Raw genomic sequence first — 14,273 nt, forward strand, 5'->3', positions numbered from 1 at the left:
GAGGAACTCAGGCACCTTTAGAGGGCATTGATTGGCACAAAAGGGGCCTTCCTACACCTACATGGAGGTGGGAACTTACACACACTGCACCTCCCTATGTGCCAGGTGCTATCTACACTTCTGACACACTCATCTTATTTCTTCCTCACCATATACAAGATAATCCTGGGAGGCAGGGATTCCTATCCTTATTTTATTAATGTGGAAACTGAAGCTCAGAGAAGAAATGTGATTTGCCCAAGGCCAAACTGTATTCCAGGGGCTTCAATAAAAAACGTGTTAGTGTTTTAAATCAGTAAATTCCAAAGCTGTCTCATCATAAGAATTACCTGGGGCACTAGTTTAAAAAAGAGTTGTTGTTGTTGTTTTTAATAATTTAAATAGTTGTTTGTTTTTTTTAACTTTGTGGGGAGACTCTAATTCAGTGGGTCTGGAGTAGGGCCCAGAAATCTGTAATTCTAACAAGTGCACCAGGTGATTCTTATTGTGCAAGTTGGGCATCGCCATGTTGGAGAACTTGACCTCAATCGTCATGACTCCAAGCAGGAGACTCCGTGAAAAGGCTCTGCCCAGACTGCGTTCTTGTCCTTTGTTGAAGTCAGTTTCTTTTCCCAGCATATGATTTGCTCTGACTGCTCCTTTGTTGCCTCAGTGAGGTCCCTGTCACTCACCATTGTCTCCCACATCAATATTTCAGAGCCTTGGCTGCCCAAACCCCAGTGCTGCCTTGCCAAGTCTCACAGTTAAGTGTTAACACCTGTTCATGGGGGGACCCCTTCCCTCTGCCTCGCCACAAGGTAGTTGTCACCTTTTCAGCTAGTTTGCTGAAATTCTGTCCATTTTTTCTAACTTCCTCAGGCTAAGTTGCTTCCCTCTGGGACAGGGTGGGTGAGTAATTGTGTTGAGGGCTATTTTGTGGTGCATTGTTTTATACAAAGCCCAACTTCTAGCAACTGTTTTTTTTTCTAATCGCCTGGGATTGCTCTCCTCTTTGGACCTATACCACAGGAAACACAGTACAGCCCAGAAAAGAAAACAAACTGGCAAACTAAAAGCTCTATCCTGTGGTCAGTTTTTCAGGTATCAGACATGAGCTTACTGACCGCCCTGGCAGCCCTCAGAATTGCACTGCACATTAAATTAGAAATCTAAGGCCCTGGAACAAGGGAAATGACTTTGTGTCTCAGTTTAATTTGTTCTTATTTTTGACAGGGTGAAAGTTCACCTTCCCAGTTTGAATCTGAAAGCGAATTACAACTGTGTCGTTTTTATATATGTCCAGACTGAAGACCTTGGGGAAACATTTTCTTCTGGCTGATATTGTTTTCTCTTAATTCCATTTAGTAACCACGGACTGCAACCTTTTAACGTGTAGCCTCTGGGGAGTGAACAGAAAGGAAGAGGACGCAGTTCCTTTACTTGGGGAGGTGACGGTAGCATAGGAGAGCGGCCACCACAGGAGAGCTGTGATGCAGGGGGTGGTGACAAGCACTGGGAGAGCTCGCTGGCTGGAGAGATCAGAGTTGGCTATTGAAGGACAGATTTCTGAGCTGGGCTTTTGAAGATGCTGAGAGTATTTCCAGCAGCTACCATTGTTTAAACCATGCCAGGCACAGTGGGAAACGCTGTCAACACATGGCCTCATTTAATTCTCACAACCATGCCTTGGGTGGGAGCTCAGTGTTTAATCACCCAGGTGCTCTGGAATCAAATCCAGGCTCATCCTCTGGCCCTGCATGACCCAGAGCAAGTTACTTAATCTTTCTGAATCTTAGTCTCTTGTGTGACATGGGGATATGGCAGAAGTTATTCCAAAGGGTGGTTGTGAAGATTTAAGGAAATCACCCATGACTGGGGCTGGAAGGGCTCAGTGACTGTTATTCATGATTATTGATTGTATAATGATGTGATTATTGCCCCACAGCTAGTAGGTGGCAAAGCTGGGATTGGAACATAAACCAGTTGGACTCAAAGTTCCTTGATCTCAATCTCACCCTATTGCTAAGATGACTAAATAATAATTGAAAGGGCTGGCGTCTCAGCTCAGATCTTCTGGTTCTCTCTCATTCTTTCTACTGTCTGCAGAAATGTTCCCCTGAAATCAGAAACCTTCCTCTGAGATGCCTGTTTGACTCTCCAGGCTGGTCCCGCAGGCTCAATGCTTCCCTCAGCCACCGCATCGATCACTTAGAGCTCTCACATCCACATAACAGTTCTCTCCCCGACTAAACCACGAGTTCCTGAGAGCAGGGGCTTGAGAGCAGAATTCGAACAAAAGTTGGGAAATCACCCCGTGTTCAAATAGTTCTCAAATAGCGAGTTTCCCTTTAACAGTAGCAGGTAGGAAATGCATGTGTGTTAAGCCATGGTGCTGACAGTTTTAAAATATTAATGATTTCTAGAATTGAAAATGTAAATAGCTGTCTGGAACTTTAAAGAGAAAGGTTTTGAAAGGACACCGTGGGGGATTCAGGGATTTGGAGAATACGAACTTGCTAGAAGGTGGGAAGACACCACCGTGTTATCACCACATTAGCACCACCAAAAAGCAAGCCTCAGTTCTCCCAGGGCACCCAGTAGGTCCATAGGTACTATCTGAAGGCATAGCTTTAAAGTGAGTGTGCAAGGCATGTCCTTTCACTTCAATATTCACGTATGGAATACTAATCTATGCCAGTGATGAGAGGGTACATATCCTGCTATGGTCTCTAGCAGCCTTAACCTTTGCAGGAAGCAAGCGTTGAATGCCTTTCACTGGACTGTCCTGAGCTTGTTCACGTTTCTGTAAAAGGTGGATGGGGTGGAATAGGTTTCCCAGCCCAGGCGGGGGTCAGCTCATTCCACAGCTAGCCCATCATTGCGGCTCCAATCTTGACCAAAGTCGGGGCGCTGGTCTGGGGGACATTCTCACCCTCTAACTCTGGCTGCGCAGCCCGGCACTCCCTGGGGTAGGAGAGTTCCTCACTCACCCAGCATCAGCACCCACCTTTGTGTCATGCTCCAGATCGCTGGGGTGTGCGCTTCTCAGCCATAGGCATTCAGAGCAAACTTGCTTTCAATTTTTGTGATGCCACGTGGTTACTAGAAGGTGAGTTTCTGGACAGCAGGATTGTCACATCATCATCTTGTTATCACTGATGCTCAGCTCAGGGCCTGCACTCAGTAGGCACCAAGACGTGTGTGAATAGAATGGAGCAGAACTGTACTGTCCTCCTCAGTCATGAGATGAAGAGATGAGGGCTGCAGAGCCAATTTGGTCCTGGGTGTGAATACTAACCCCACCTGGCCAGCTGTGTGGTAGAGACAAGGGAGAGCTTCGGTGAAGCTGAACAGTATCCAGAAGGTGGCTGGTGGGTACAAAGGTGGGGCAGCAGGAGGGAGAGGGAGAGGAGTTGAGTACAGTCAGGTCCCGCAGCTGTGGTCACCTAGTGCATCACCCCCACCAAGACCCTAGTAGTTTACAGCAGGTTGGAACATACTAGTTCTATCAGGCTGTCCTCTCTCGGACAGAAACAGGCTGGGCCTGTCACTGCCTGGCCAGCACTCCTGAGGCACATAGGACCCTCTGCCAACTGACACCTGCTTCCTTTTGATGTGCTAATAGCCTCAGGCAGTCAAGAACCATGTCCTGGGAGCCCGGGTCTATTTATGGTGACTTTGTTAATTTCCATCCATCACTTTGTGTTTACAGACCTGTCGTCAAAGATAAGCTTTGCCCCTTCTTTCCAGAAATGAGGAAGTCTCTTCCTGTCACCCCAGTCGCTCCAGCAGGTTGGAAGCCTCTCCTGAGAGTCAATGGGAACTTTAATGTGGGAACAGAACGGCGTGTCTGGATTTTGGTTGTTCTCAGACATCTTCTGTCTCCTCTGGCTCTTTGCTATGATCTGGGCGAGCAGGGTTATGAGGAAAGGAAGTCCTGGATAAGTGAGGCAACATGCTATGGTGGGAAGAACCTGGGATTTGGAGTCAGATTGACCTGGGTTCTGAACCTGGCACCGCGTTGCCCAGCTTTCTAACCTGTTTGCTCGTCTGTAGACAGCCATCAGAGCATGCCTAGCCTTCTGGGAGGCTGGCAGGATGGGATGAGGTTGTAGATGTAATGTGCTCACTTGGTGCCTGACACAGATCAGGGCTCAAGTACAGCTATTTCGCTTCCTTTTTCTTCTCCCACCCTCCAAGGAACCTGGTTCTAAGTTCTGCCATGCATGTATTTGAGCCCTTTTGTGTCCCTGATTGCAAATATATGAACCCTCTCCCTTCATGAAAAATGTGTTTTCTCCTTCTCTTCATTGTACATGGCTTCCATTTTCATTATAAATCCAATCTGCTTGCTCAAAGCCTTGCAATTTCCCTTGAGACACTGCACCTCTATTATCTTAGGACTTTTTGTTCTTTTCCCAGAAAGAAACTGCGTTGGCAAGAAACTGGGCTTCATGTATGCTTGTCCACTCACTGCCAGGCCTTCCTCTTCTTGTGATGACCAAAGTGATCTAAACAGAGCCATTCCAAGTCACTCCCTGGGTCATCCAAGTCTCATGGGTCACACTGTTTTAGAACCAGATGGGGTTAAGAGACCACTTAACTCTACCCTTCTTACTACCAATGATGAAATCAAGGCCCAGAGATCATAGAAGGGCCGAGTTCAAGCACATGTTAGACCAGGGGTTCTCAATTGTGACTGTACATTAGAAAAATAACTTGTTTGACCCCCGCCCCAGAGCAATGAACTCAGAATCTTAGTGAGGGATTAGGGTGGTGGGGCGCTGGGTATCAGCATTTTTAGAAAGTCTCCCAAGTAGTTCTATTACACAGCCATAACCAGAGATTAAAATGTACAATTTTTAGAATATACAACTGAAACCCAGAGAATAAACCATAGTTTGCCAACGCATTCATCTCACATATTTGGAAAAAAGCATCAGTCAACTGTCTGCAAGAGAATGTTTCTAAAGGAAGAATGAGCCTGTCATGGGGGATGCTCCCAAAATGAGCATCACCCTCTGCTGACAGAGCACCTGCCTGGGTAATATTAATCAGTGTTCATTTAGCAAGCACTTATATAAGATTTACTTATATAGGCCCCGCATTCTGCAATAGTGCTTTATGAGCATTAACTCATTTACCCCTAGAGCATCACTACCAGATAGTCTGTTATGATCCCCATTTTACAGATGAAAGACTGAGGCCCACGGAGGTGAAGTAACTCATCTAAGTTTCCCCACCCAGGGAGAGGTGGAGTTGCTGCCCTGGCACCTGAGTCCCAGCTTGAAACTGTTACGCTAATTCATCTCACCAGTTCTCAGATCCCATGGGTCCCACCTGACAGAATCTTCATACCACTGGGCTGTCTAAGACAAAAGGGTCTGCTGGAAGGTGGGATTGAAGGACAGTGCTCAGCCTCTGATGAAACCAAGTTTCAGAGAGGTTGAGCAACTCATCTAGGCCACACAGCTAGGGCACCACAGACCTGGATTTAACCTCAGTTCTGTCTGATTTCAATGCCATATGCCCCAGGTATAGTCTAAGGCAGATTTTTATAAAGACTCCAGGTTTATCCTAGGATAGACAGATACATAATACCACTCAATAAAAACACCCTCCGGAAATATATTCTTGTCAATTAAGTTTTTACAATTTATTTTATTCAAGAAGGACTACATTCAATGCAAGTCATGAAGACATTAAGACAGTAAGAATATGTAATTTTCTAACTCAGGTTAACAGGGGTTTATTCCCTTAGCCAGCTGCAGAAATATCAATTATGGAAATAGATGCAAACTAATGGCTCTTCACTTGTGCCCCCTCATCTGCAGAAGTTCACCTATTCCTCTCACAGATCTGGGCCAGCCAAAAAGAGGACTGCCTGACTGATGGGATATTGACAACCTGCCCAACAGGACACTAAAGGTTTTTTTTGCTGAGAATTTCCCTATCCAATTTTCAGAACACGTGTCCAGAGTTTAGCAGCCTCCTATGGTCTCTGTTAGATTCTGCTGAGTGCAGGCCAGAGGTCCAAGGTGATGCTATGGTCCATAATTTAGGACATGGGATGAATTGATCACACGTTTCTGAACCACCATGTGAAAATCCAATTCACCATGTGACCTTGGTCTAGTCACTTTCCCTCTCAGAGCCTAGGCTGTAGGAGGGATGAATTAGACCATACGCAGCTCTAGTAATTTCTTTTCTATAGGCCTGCTGTGTGATATCAGGCAGCATCCTTAAGTTGTCTGGTCCTGATGGAGATGGTAATATCCTCACTGGAACAGAAAGTAGCTACCACGCAGTGTAGTGGGTTGCTTGTTAATCTCCTTACAATGGTGTGTGTTTTCAGTTCCATTATTCAGAGCTGCTACATGCCAGGTGGCTTCCCAGGCAGAGTTCATATCTTTTTGACATGGTTTTTTTGTTTCAGCCAAGCTGATGCAGGTGCTCTGACACAACTATTTTAATATGGGGACATTTTGACACAGCCTGGGAAACAAACCATTCCACTTTCCACTTTTTAAAAACCGTACCAAGAATGTGCCGAGGAGACATTTCAGGCTGCTGCCCCTCATACCAGAACTACCTCCATCTCTGGTCTCCACTTCTGGCAAGGTGGCCTCAGAGAAGAGAGGAGAGGAAAGGCCGGGGCTCAGGATGTGCTCCAGGTCAAGGCTGAGGACCAGGGGATGGCTGCAGTATGAATTCGTGAGGGTGAAGGACTAGGGTGAAGATCAGACATGGGGCGGTTGTGGGAGGTGTGTTTCACACAGTACCTGGTGACCTTTTTAAAGCAATTTTACATTTAGGTACACCAGTTCAAAACTCTTGCATCGAAACCATCATTTCAAAATGGCTTGCTCTGTCTCAGACAGAGAAAATGAATGTCAGAAAGAAATTAACAACATAGAGCTTCTGCCCCCAAAAGCTCAGAGTTGCCAGAGGGGTAAGGCAGGGTCAGAAAGAAGCAAATTATTATTATATCACTGGGCAATTGCTATAATAACAGAAGAGGCTAGGTGGGAACAGAGCAGAGAGTGCCTGACTCTGTGTGGAAGGTGGGGAAGACTTCCTAGGGAGATGAAGTGGCTGGAAGTTTAAGGAGTATTTGTTGACTGACCAATAACAGCAAACACTGGGGGGTTATCATGTGACAGTCACTGTGATTAGTGTTTTATTTTAACTTGTTTAGAATTCACAACTACCCTTACAATGGATATTATGATTATTCCCACTTTACAGCTGAGAAGACTGAGGCACCTAGAGGTTAAGTGACTTTCCTAAGACCACATTGCTAGTAAGTGGCAGAAGAAAAATCCAAAATCAGACACAGCCAATGCTCTGCAGCCCCACACTCTGCAGTGTGAATGAACAGAGCCCCACAGGGTATGGGAGAAGGAACACAGGTTTTAACATGAATCAGACCAGGATCCACTCTGTCCTCACCACCTACCAGCTGCATGACCTTGGATGCCCTGCTAATTCCTAACCATCTCTTTAGTCTTATTCCTTTGCCACTTGCCCACCTTTACACATAAGCATCACTCTATTACTGTGTTTATGGCTGGGTAAGAATGCAGTAAGCACGCATACACGCCAGGCACTAGTGTTGACCTGAGTCTGCAGCAATTAATAAGGCAAAGTTCTTGCTTCCATGGAGCTAGCATTCTCATGCAAAGAGATGGAAAACAAACAAGCAAAATCATTTCAAAATGTGGCAAGATGTGGGCCATGGTGGCTCAGCAGGTAGAGTTCTCTCCTGCTATGCCGGAGACCCAGGTTCAATTCCTGGTGCCTGCCCATGCGAAAAAAAAAAAAATGTATGACAAGAGCTATGAAGGAAATGTTCAGATACTCTAAAAAGAAGAGTAACCTTCAATGGTTGGTGAGAGCATCCATTTGAGAAGATCCGGTGATCAGTCAAGGTGTGTCTGAGGAGGCTTCATTGAGCTGAGGCCTAAGGGGAACAAAACAGCCCTGATGAGCCCTCCAGAAGGAGAGAAACTAGAAAGAACCTCAGTGTGAGGAAGCACGAGGAGCAGGTGAGAGAGAAATAAAGTGGGTGAAGATGGGAGGAAGGCAGGGGGGCGAGCAGGCCATAGTACGTAGTCTGGACTTGGTTCCAAGCAGATGGGAAAGCCACTGCAGAATTGGAAGCAGGCAAATGTGATCACTCTGCTTGAAATGTAGAGAATGAGTTGCAGAGGGCAGGAGAGACAGCATGGCTTAGGTTTGGGTGGAGGCAATGGAAATACTCCCTACCGAGCACCAATGTACTTCATAAACTGCAAAGTTATGGGCATATGTGAGTTTATTATAATTACTTGTATTTCCCCTCATCACTACCCTTTCTGTGCTTCTTCCCTTGGCATCTGCAGATGGAGTTTCCACCCTCATCCTTGGCTGTTCTTTATAACCACTTGGGGCAAGGCGTGGGTTCGTTGGTTTGCTCAGAGCCCGGAACAATTCAGCTTCCCTGGCTCCTCTGAAGATGTGTTGGAGGAAAAAAATTACACCTTTTAATAGAAATACTTTTCCTTCATAAATGAAATCTCAAAAGCCCGGTAGCATTTTGGTACTTATATAAGGATGCCAGTGGGGATTTGAGACTGAAAGTGGTATTTTTATACAAGTCAATGAAGATCTCAACAGGAAAGAAAGAACACTCTTCAAATCTAAATTCTTCCAGCATTGCGCCAGGATCACATTTACTCCCAACCCTACCAGGAAACTCTTTTCCTGAAGCATTTGGAGTGCTGATAAATACTAGTCCCCTATTTGGTGAAATTGTATGAATAGTATTTTTCCAAAGCTGCAAACCATTCAACTTGAATTTCTGTTTGTGCCTTAACTCTGTACCTTTGTATAAAAACTTGGGTATTTGTAGGAGTTTGAGTCAAAAGCAGGTGCAAGTACACATAGAATAATATCTCTTTTATATGGTATGGCTGGGGAATGGTTTCTTCCCACTGAGGATGTCCGAAAAAAGATTGGCCTCTGGAGACAGAAAGACTGGGTTCAAATCCCAGCTCCGACTCTTGCTAGCTGGGCGACCCTAAGCAATGCACTTGACCTCAGATTTCTTATCTGTAGGATAGCAAAACAATACAATTTTCACAGGGCTGTGGTGAGACTTGGATCATAATGTATGCAAAGTGTCTGGCATGTGTAGTTGCTCAAAACCTATACTTCTTCAGCTACCCCTCACCTGACTGGTGTATTATATCCCAGTACAAGCATCGATTTCATAGCAATTATTCTGGTTATCTATTGCTACGTAATACACCTCCCTAACCTCACCACCACCCCGCCAACTGAGTGGCTTAAAAGGACACTCGTCTTTATTTTGCAGAGAATCTGCAATCTGACCACTCATTTCTGCTCCATGCTATCAGTACCTTCAGCTGGGATGACTCCAGCTTCTTACTCTGCAGATGGAGAAACAAGACAAGAGAGGGCATGCATAATAGCTCCACCTGGAGCTACATAACATATTAAAGAACAAACCACTCAATGAACAGATCTTCTCTGAACACCTCTACTGTGCCAGGGCCCGGGGTGGGGGTGGGTTGGGGCTGTTAAACATTAACTTTTGAGTTGGTGAGACCCCCAGATGGCAACAAAACCATTGGAGGGTCTGCATTCTGAATTTATGTTCCTTGTCAACTAGTTGCTTTGGCCTCTTGGGTGCTATCAGGATTTGGATCTGACCCTTCTAGCCTTTAACGTTACCCAACTTCCTCATCCACCAGACAGGGATTCTCACCTGCCTTACAGGGCTAATGGCAGCCATGACTAGCAGCTAGCAGGTGCTCAATAAACGGTGGCTATTAAAAGAATGATTGGTTCCCTGTTCTGCCCCATCAGCCCTCATTGCCGGGAATGCAGGAGAGAGCTCTTACTGTGACTAACAGGCAGGCTGAACTCTCGCCTTTCACTGTGGAAAAATCCATTACGGAGAAGTCATTTGTCAAAGCCAACAGTTTAGCTGTTTTAATTTACATATTTATCAAGTTTGATTAGAATGTATTGTCTTCAACTTTCATCCCGGCTTTCACCTCTCCTCGCCCTCTTTTCCTTGGGAGATGGTTTTTGTTGTCCTTTGTTGCAAAAGGGCAGGACCATAATTCAATTCGCATTTGCTAATAAGCCTGAAACTAACCTGGGAAAGGATTTCTGGAGTCTGGAAGGGAAGGATTTCTGGAGTCTGGAAGAGAAGGATTCAAAAGGCAGAACACATGTTGGGGAAAGCCTGGGTATTCAGTTGTAGCCTCACATGCTCATTCAGCCAAAGGGCAACAAATAATCTATGAATATTTATTGAATACCTTTTGTGTCAGGTACTGGAAATACAGATTGTGAAAAAGATGGGCAAGCCCTCAGTTCTTGCATTGCTTATATAGTCAAGTGACCTCAATTTCTGTATATGTAAAATCAGGCAGTTGGACCTAGTGACTTAGAGGTCACTTACTATGCATCAGATCTTGTGCATTATCTCATTTAATGGTTACAAGATCCCTATGAAGTCAATACTATTTTTTTTTTTTTTTTTTTTTTTTTTTTTTTTAAAGAGAGAGGGAGGAAAGGAAGGAAAGACAGAGAAGGAAGGAAGGATGGAAGGAAGGAAGGGAGGAAGAAAGGGAAACATTTTTAAACATTTTCTTGTTTTATTATATTTTGTTTGTTTGTTTGTTTTTTACATGGGCTGGGGCCGGGAATCGAACCGGGGTCCTCCGGCACGGCAGGCAAGCACTCTTGCCCGCTGAGCCACCGCGGCCCGCCCTCAATACTATTTTTATCTTCATTTTACAGATGAGGAAATTAAAGATCCCAGAGCTGAAGTTCACATAAGTTCAAGTGGCAGAACTAGTATTTACCCTTTCTTTCTGACTCTAAGATTCAAGTTTATAACCACAAAGCCAGGTTTGATCTTTCTGCTCCACTAGTCTTTGAGCCTCTTGATGACAAGGACAGTGTCTGATTCCTCTCCATATCTTCAGGAACAAGTCCAAAGTCTGGCAGGTGGTTGGTGTTCAGAAAATGCATATTGAATTGAACTAAAAAATCAAGTCCTTCACACTCAGTCTTCTTTCTTTTGGCCCTCAGATCTGCCCTGCTCTCCTGAGATGCCTCAGCTAAAGGTGGGTGCCATGTGACCAAGCAGACCCCCATCAGGACTGAGGCATCCATTCCCCAGTTCCCAGGAGTGTACGTGGCTGATAGCTCATAGCTGAGTCCTTCTCTAGAAGTTGCGTTTGGTCAGGGGAAGCTGCCTTGCCCAAAATTATGTCCCTGTTCTGGGGACCACCCACATCCAGTGTCCAGTCTGTACAGGAATTCAAAGCCAGCCCCCTTTTGTCACTGGAGTAACAATGAAGGGCCCATCCTATAGGATTTTAAGGCCATTGTTGTGACTGCCTGGGTGCTGCTTACCTCACATCATTCACAAGGGCTCCCAAGAGCAATTCCCAGTAAATCTCCTGCATGCAAATCTTAGGAGTCTATTTCCCAGGGAACCTGACCCCAAGCAGGTACTATGAGCAGGCAACTCCAGTTCTGACTTCTTAGAGGTGCTTGCAGGTGGTGCCTAGATCAAATAACAGCGTTAACAAGGTTATAAATAGTGGTCAGGAAAGTCCTCCTGCCATTAGTCTACCCCCTGAAGCCTGTCTACTTGTTTCCAGGCCTAGAGAGTAGCTCTGTAGCAAAGAGGTTTTATCAACAGCAGGAGCCCAGCAGGGGCAGCCTGTCTGAGCAGCCCAAGGAGGAAGGGAGAAGAGTTCTGCATTGCTCCTGTCCACTGTCGAGTCAACCAATCTTCAGCTGGCTAGAACAGTCCACATCTCAGACCCACAGCTTTCCTGCTCTCCTTCACTTTTCTGGTAGGCATCCCTCGGGGGCTTTCCAGGTACCTCCCTGTTGGGACTCCAACATACTGCCAGAAGTAGCCCAGTAGAGTGAAAGGAGGCTGCTTGGACTTTGGTGCCCTATGCCGTGGGTTCCAGACCCAGCTCTACCGCTTCCTAGCTGTGTGAGCTGGACCAAGTCACGTGTTCTTTCTGGAGCTCTGTCCTTCATCTGCATGGCAAGGATTTTCTACTCAATGACCTCACAGGCTTTGCAGTTCAGCAGCTTCTGAGTCTCCTTAAGCCAGAGATCTCCATGTTTCCTAGATTTGAAGCAGCTATTTTGATATGTGGGTGCAGACATGAGGTGCTACCCAAATGGTCCCTGTCCCAAAATTCCAGAATCAATGCTTCATTTCCTGTCAGGAGCATTTCTTTGCCACCTGCATATTCTTTTCAGTGGTGATGGCTGTGTTCTTCTCCTGTGTCATTAAGGGTAGAAAATTCAAGCTCTAATACTAATGAATGAGTCTACCACATGGATGTAAGATTTAGGTCATGGGAGAGTTGAGCCTAGATGACCCAGAGCTGGGCAAGTCTGAAGAGAGGGGGAACTGAAAATAAACTTTGCCAACACCACTGTTTCCTCAAGATAGCCCACAGGCTCAGAAGAACAGATGCCGGGCATTAGGCCAAACAGATCTGAATTGTGGCTTTTTGGTTCTGCCTAACTAAGGCAGCAAATGATTTATGACCAGATGGTGAACTGAGTTCAGAGGAGGGTGAGTGTGCTATGGTGTGGAAACATCTGGAAAGGCTTTTTAGAGGAGCTGGGGCAAAGATACATAGTCTAGAAAATTGAAGACCTGCTTGGGGCGAAAGTGACAAGGCAGTCTGAATTAAGTAGAATATTCTTATGGGAAAGTGGCTCTCAACTGGGGGCTATTTTACATCCCCAGGAGATGCTGAACCTTAGTAATGTGTAGAGACACTTTTGATTGTCATGGCTGGGGGGTGGGACATGCTACTGGCATTTGGTGGGTAGAGAGGCCAGGGATGCTACTAAACTTGTTACACCATTCAGCAGTTTTGCACAAAAAAAAATTATCTGGCTCAAAATGTCGATAGTGCCTAGGTTGAGAAACCCTGTTCTAGGGTAACAACAGAGACATAGGTTTAGGAGGCATCAGTGGTGCCTTCTTGGGGAACTAATGGATGCATTTGAATAGGGGTATGACTCTGTTAACGTGAAGCTCAGCCAAACTAACTGAAGGTGAATCCAACAGAAGGGGGAGAGCTGGGTGAAAGAGACTGGACAGGACACTGTTTCCTCAGTTTCCTCCATATCCTGAGGGGGTCAAAGGGAAAGCCTGCTGGCTACACAGGCAGATAGATCTGCACTCTTATTTGGGCCCTCAGATTATTAACCGTGAGGCCTTGGACAAATTACTTACCCACTTCTAACCCCAATTCCCTTAACTGTAAAAGGAGAATAATAATCCCCAACTCACAAGATAAACCTTAAGTGAGAGACTAAGTGCCTGCCACATACCTTCACTGATAATATCAAGTGCCTTTTTTTTTAATGACATCATATTTTATTTTAGGCATCATATCTTGTTTAAACCTGTAAAATGTCCTTTGAGGTGGGTATTCACATCACCAGTTTATAGTTGAGGTCACTGAGGCTCAGTGAAAATGGAGTACCAAAGTTGGGATTCCATCAGCTCAGTCTGATTCCAGGAATCCTTTTTTTTTTTTTTTATCACAACAGCCAGCTCTTCCATTTATTTACCAAATATGCCTTGTATGGGACCCTGATATAGCAGTAACAAGGAAAATAAAATCCCTGCCCTTATGGAACTTTCATTTTAGTGGTGGAAAATGAGCTTAAGCAAATAAACACATAAATTTATAATATCAGAGGGACACGAGTGGAGTGAGAAAAAAAGAATTGAGTTAGTAACTGTGGGTTAGGAGTGTATCGTTTAGACAAGGTTTCTATTTCAGTATAACAAATTGCCACAACTTGGCAGCTTGGGACAACATACATGTATTATCTCTCAGTTTCTGTGGGTCAGGAGTCTGAGCAGAGCCTAGCTGGGTCCTCCGCTCAGGGTCTCACAAGGTAGAGTTCCAGGTGATCCTCACGGCTGCAGTCTCACCTGAGGCTAAGTCCTCTTCCAAGTTCACCGTTGTTGGCAGAATTCAGTTTCTCGCTGTCATAGGACTGAGGCCCTCAGCTCCTAAAGGCCACCTGTGTTTACCTGCCCTGAGGCCCGCTCAACAACATGGCAGTTTGCTTCTTCAAGGCAAGTAGGAGAGTATCGTTCACTCTAGTCTGCCAAGATGAAATCTTATTTAACAGAACGTCACCATGGGCATGACATCTTGTCAACTTTCCCATATTCTGTTGGTTAGAAGCAAATCGTAGGTTCTGCC

The 14,273-nt window shown here is 45.4% G+C and overlaps 1 protein-coding gene and 1 long non-coding RNA gene across 4 annotated transcripts in view; both read left to right on the forward strand.

Annotated features, from left to right (window-relative positions):
- LOC143674264 (BEN domain-containing protein 5) overlaps positions 1-14,273 on the forward strand; it is a 1,810,590-nt gene that overhangs the window by 1,612,967 nt on the left and 183,350 nt on the right. The gene's annotated exons all lie outside the window — the stretch shown is intronic.
- Positions 730-1,305, forward strand: LOC143663097 (uncharacterized). Its single transcript, XR_013165802.1, has 2 exons — positions 730-797; positions 1,213-1,305. It is a non-coding gene; the product is annotated as an uncharacterized LOC143663097 (long non-coding RNA).

Source organism: Tamandua tetradactyla, chromosome 2, assembly GCF_023851605.1.
Source record: "Tamandua tetradactyla isolate mTamTet1 chromosome 2, mTamTet1.pri, whole genome shotgun sequence".
In the NCBI taxonomy this organism is placed as follows: Eukaryota; Metazoa; Chordata; class Mammalia; order Pilosa; family Myrmecophagidae; genus Tamandua; species Tamandua tetradactyla.